The 6,000-nt window shown below is 44.3% G+C and overlaps 1 pseudogene; it reads right to left on the bottom strand.

The window, feature by feature from the left end:
* Positions 1-739: 739 nt before the first annotated feature.
* On the bottom strand, positions 740-4,576 carry LOC140215836 (uncharacterized; annotated as a pseudogene).
* Positions 4,577-6,000: the final 1,424 nt, after the last annotated feature.

Raw genomic sequence — 6,000 nt, 5'->3', positions numbered from 1 at the left:
GCATCTTCTGCACTTCGAAAAGTATAGATAGCAGCATAGAACACCCTTACGAATTTCTCGCGGGCAAGCCAGTGCATTAATACGCTTGGTGCATTCCAAGTTGGCCACCTTGCCAGGCTGAACCACTTCGATTAGTAGCGATTGTTTGTGTTCACAGAGTCTCCTACATTTAGAAAAGATTTCTCAGAAATTTACGACAACGAAGGCATATAAAGCGTAATAAACAAAGCCACAAGAACGTCTGAATCCACCAGCACAAAGATCAGACAAATCTATATGCTTCGCATCATTCCCATGGTGGCTGAAGAATTGCAGCACCAGAGTTCCCTCTAGTTCATCCATCTATCCACACACGCCACCTGGCCTTGATAGGCAATATATTTTGTACTTAGTGGAAGGTGAAATTTCACTCTTGCCTTGATTTTAGCTACCGATCAGATAATCTCCGTTTGGTTATTTTTAAACCCATTCGTATCCCATTCCTCGATCCCTTAACAGGATAGACCCTGACCACTCACAGTGGTGCCCCAAATGTGGTCATGACTCATGCTCTTTTGTTGCTCAGCCCTTAATGCCTCTTCACCCATCACGAAAGAACAGTGGGAGGAATCCCTCAAGAGCATCAATCTCCACATTCAACTCCAGCTGTCCAAAGGGCCACGACATTGCGGCAGGGCTTCATCTCCCAGTCCCATCGTGGGTGGAGCCACCAAATTGATCTTCGGCTTTGGCTCCTCAAGATCTCAGTCCCTCAGGACTCAAAGTTCTTGTCATGTCATGTCTCGGTTATTTTTACCTGCTTATCGTCTGTTTTGCCTCCACTGTCCCTAATCCTGAATGCTTTGAAAAAATCAGCCCCTTTGCTTTGAAATGTAGGGAATAGCCCTTTACAGAAAAGTGTCAAGCTTTCAGCCATTTCCTCCTCTCCACAAGCACCGCATAACATGTCTATCCCTTGGTACTTGACTCTGTATGTCTTAGATTGCAATACTCCTGTCCTGGCTTCAAACAACAAAGAGCTTCCCTTAGAATAATTGTAGATGTTTTCTTTGCCAATTGCCTGCTTCGATGTTCTGTATGTTCGCAGGGCCAATTTCGTCTGCATCCCTATATTTTAACTGTTTCTTGGTTTGCACCCCCCCCCTGCTGCTGCCCAAATATTTGCTTGACAATTTTCTGGTTCGCTTCCTCCATTTTGTGTCAACATTCCTCATGTACAATTAATTGAAACTTTCCTAGCCCACTGCTTTCCCACCATTTCTCTCATTGCTCCTCGAATTTTAGCTTGCTGGTAGCTTCCCTGCCCTCAAATAATGTCCATCCTATGTCACCCTGTACCCCCTGATTTGGTGTATTTCCATGTGCTCCCAAAGCAAGCCAACCTACCCCACATTACTTAATTTCCAACCTTGCTCGAACCTCTGATCTCATGCACAGGACCGCATTGCCAAAAGTCAGACTAGGAACCATTACCCCTTTCCAAATGCCTCTCACCACTTCGTACCTATTGTAATTCCACATTGCCCTATTTTTCATCACAGCTACATTCCTGCTACCTTTAGTCATTACATATTTTTCATTAGGTACTCAGCCCCATCATTTATCCACATGCCAATATATTTGTACTTATCTACTACCTCCAGCGTAACCTCCTGTATCCTATGCTCGCTGCCCTTGATTATTATTAAAAAATCATGACTGCCGATTTTTCGTTAACTTCAAACCTAATCTATCTCCCTCTTTACCGCAAATGTCCATCAATCCCTGCAAATCTTCCTTGTTGTCAGCCATAAGTACAATGTCATCCGCATACATCAGCCCTGGTAATGACTGTTCAATCCATTTATTTATTTATTTATTTATTTATTTATTTATTTATTTATTTATTTATTCATTTATTTATTTATTTATACAAGTACCTGCAGCACCACAAGGGCATTATTGCAGGGGGAGGACAATTGGAGGAAAATGAACATGTGACAAAAACTTAGAACGGCTAAGCACAGGTGGTAAAAGTAACAAAATACGTAACATCAATTAGTCATCTTGACAGCAGAACGGTCTTCAGTGAACTAGGGTGCAAAATTGCAACACAGAAATGGAAAGGGTACACTATCGCATGAAGTGCAATGCCAGCCAAATTATATAAAGTAAACCGGATGATATTATACTACGGCAGACTACGTGACAATAAAGACAAACTCTAAACACGTTTTACATTCACCAATGCTCTTGGGAAGCCTATTCCAGTGTGCGGAAGCATGCGGAAAAAATGAATTATGGTAGACATCAGTACGACAGCACATTTCAAGAACTTTCAGCTCGTGATCACATCATTTAGAGATGAAGTGGGGAGGGAAAATGTACAAGTTCTTATTTATTCCTGTGAGATCAGAGTAAATTCGGAAAAAAAATTCTAACCTTGCAGTTAATTGACGGTGTGCTAGTGTTTTCCAACCAAGATCCTCTTTAACTAACGTAATACTGCTACGAAAGTTATAATTACCAGAAACAAATCTTGTAGCGCGGTTTTGGACGCATTCAAGCTTTTCTATAAGTTTAGAGCTTTGAGGGTCCCATACCTGGAAAGCGTATTCGAGTGCCAGACGAACATTTGTTATGTAAAGCAGTTTTACTTTCTGGGGGGCTTTATAAAAATTACGTCTAACAAGGTTTAGCATACCAGATGATTTTAAGGTTAGGTATTCAATATGTCTGTTCCATGTTAAATTTTCTGAAAAATAGACCCCGAGGTATTTGTAGTGTTGGCCCTTTTCAAGAAGTAGTCTGTCCAATTTATACACTGATCTCGGAGGAAAGCGTTTACGGGTGAATGACACAAGTTGACATTTAGCACTGTTCAAAGACATTCCCCACTTAATGCACCAAGCATGAATTTTCTTTAGGTCATTCTGTAAACTACCAACATCACAATCATTTTCTACATTCCTGTATATAGAACAATCATCAGCATATAACCTCACTTTGCATTCTAGATTGTGGACAATGTCATCATTCTCCTTGCTTGAAAAAAGAAAAGTTGAAGCCAAGTCTGCTCTTCTCTAATTTGGTCCAATATTTATAGATACAACATGAACAACAAAGGTGACAGAGGGCACCCTTGCCTAAGCCCCCGCTGAATCTCTATAGGCTTGGACACCCTTTTTTCCCATATTATAAGCACGTCGTTGTTTTATAGATATCTTTTAAAGGATTAGTTACTCCATCTTCCACATATAATACGCCCAGTATGTCCCACAAATCCTCTTGGATTACACTGTCATTGGCTCCCTTGTTATCCAGAAATGCCAGCCATAGGGGCCTGTGTTCTCTTTCTGCTATTTCGGTACACTGTGTCAATGAGAAAAGATTGTCCTCTAACCCCCTTTGTAGTTCCCCCAGCCTCTCCTCGCTCTCCACCCATGCCTACAGTCTGTCCTCATAATCTGCATCGCCACCCTGTAAACCACTGACGTCACTGTTATGGGACGGTAGTTATTCATGTTGTTTTTGTCCCCCTTTCCCTTATACATATATCATGCTCATTTTGCTTACTCTCCACCAATCAGGGGCTTTACCATCCGTTATCATTTTGCTCACTATCTCTCTTAATGCTTGCTTAGATTTTTGGCCCAATGTCTTTATTAACATAATTGAGATGCCATCAGGACCTGTTGACTTCCTACTAGGAACCCTCTTCTCTGCCTTTTCCCACTCGTCTGATAGAGTACGTGCAATGTTTCGTTGTTCTTTAAACTTTTCTGTCACCATTGTTCTTATATGCTCCATTGCCTCGTCTCCTTCTAGCCGAACACCTCGAGCTGCAACTATAAACCTCTGCTCTAGGCTAGTATTCTTACCAAAGGAGTTGAGATGTTTCCAAAATTTCTTAGCTGCTTTTCCATCCTTATTGTTTACTTCTGACAACCATTGGGTCCCCTTTTTCTAATTTTCCCATTGATCAAATGGGATGCTTCCCTTCTACAGTCTAAGAAGTTATACGATTTTCTGTCTACGCCAGCTTCTGGGTTACCCCTCTGCTTAGAATATTTGTGTTCCCTGGAGGCTTCCTGGCATTTCTCTATGGCCTTCTTAACTTCATCTCACTAGCTCTTAGGTTTGAATCTTCTTTTCCCTTTGGGCCTGACTTGTACCTTAGCAAGCTCTAGCGCAAACAACCACATTAAATTTGTGTATGTCCATTTTGTTTTAGTATCCTCAGAAATTGCTTCCTCAATTTGTTGGGTTGCTATTTCCAGCTGCTTTTCCGAATAAAAAATCCCATCTACTTGTTCATCTTCACTCCTTCCTACATCCGTTTCTCTTCTAAAAGTCAGCTTTACATGCTTGTGATCACTACCTAGACTTCTAGAGCCATACTGATCTATTTTCATTATCCCTAGCCTATCACATCCTATGTGACATTAATGCACAATCTATTGACGACTGCAGGCTCCCTACTGCCTATGTATCTGCCCTTCACACTTCTCAGTACTGTTACATACAACTAAGCCATGCCTCTCACGTATATCATGCTGCCTGTGCACCCGTCCACATCCTCTATGTGTGCATTCATGTCTCCTAGTATAATTATCTCGCACCCTCCTTCTAGCTCATAAATGTCACTTGCTATGCATTCTATGACCTTGTTTTCCTCTCTGGCATTTGCTCCTGTCCACAGGTATACAAAGCCAACAAGTGTCTGCTCTCCTGCCACTTTCCCTTTTAGCCATAAATGCTCCTTTATTCCTGTTTGACTCTTACCGATCCATACTACCATACAAGTACAATCCATACAAGTACTGTTACGTTTCGCCTACGACACGCGGTATAGCCGGCGCGGATGCAACGGACGCCGGGGCTTCGTTCAAAGCGGCGGACATTTTGGCCCGTTCAGCGCTGCCGCAACACCTCCTGCCATGCGCGTCCAGGCATGTTTCAATGCCACGTGTCTTCATGTGTGTGTGTGTGCATGTTGGTGCCCACGCTTGTCAAAGCGCGGCAGCCGGGGAGAGGAACTCCCCAACTGTGAAGCGAGGAGGTCTGACTGGCGCCAGCCCGGCGGATGCGTCACTTCTAGTCTCAACGTGTCCGTGCGGCGCCGTCATGTGCGCCTAATCGCGAGCCGTTCCTTCTTGCCCTCGACTCCGAGAGTATAAAAGCAGCAGCCCACGGACGCCGAGGGAGGCTCCGATTTCTTCCGTCGAGTAACGTGGTCTCCCGTCTCTCCACTTCGGTCGACCTGACCGGCCGCTCTTTTGCGATGCTATAGTAAACAAGTTGTTCTGTTAGCAGTCGACTCATCCTTTGCCAGGACCTTCGGATGCTTCCAGTTGTGCCCCAGGCCGCCAGGCCAACGCTACCCTTGGGGCTTGCGACCCAGATGCAACAGTACCGATCCATACTTTCATGAATCAATGCCCCAATTCCACCCCACTTTCTGCTGCTGTCTGTTCTTTTGCAATATTCCCATGAATGGTCAGGATTACAGAGTGGTTGCTCCATGTCCCCAAGGTGTGTCTCCACAAACCCATCAGCTCCTCCTGCCTTAGCTGCTTGTTTACTCCCACCAACTTCAGCCTATTCCTGCCACCTTGCAGGAATAGGCTGAAGTGGGAGGAAATAGACGAGCAGCTAAGGCAGGAGGAGCTGATGGTATACGGGTTTGTGGATCTATTTCAATATTCCCACGAATGGTCAGGATTACAGGGTGGTCGCTACATGTCCCTAAGATGCGCCTCCACAAACCCGTACACCATGAGCTCCTCTTGCCTCATCTACTCGTCCATTTCCTCCCATTTAAGCCTATTCCTGCCACCTTGCAGGAATAGTATGAACTTCGAACTTCTTAAAATAGGCAAACTTCTTTTGAGGGCGCCATCTGATGACAGCTGCAGGCACTTAGCGTGGTCAGCCATGGCGCCCTTACATCACCATCTAGGCAGCACGCTCATCTCGGACACCACGAACCGCACCGATGCATTGCTCTCAGCACTGCGT

This window comes from Dermacentor andersoni, chromosome 2, assembly GCF_023375885.2.
Source record: "Dermacentor andersoni chromosome 2, qqDerAnde1_hic_scaffold, whole genome shotgun sequence".
NCBI lineage: Eukaryota > Metazoa > Arthropoda > Arachnida > Ixodida > Ixodidae > Dermacentor > Dermacentor andersoni.
Note: the sequence above shows the minus strand (reverse complement) of the source record. Positions and strands in the feature narration are given on the sequence as shown.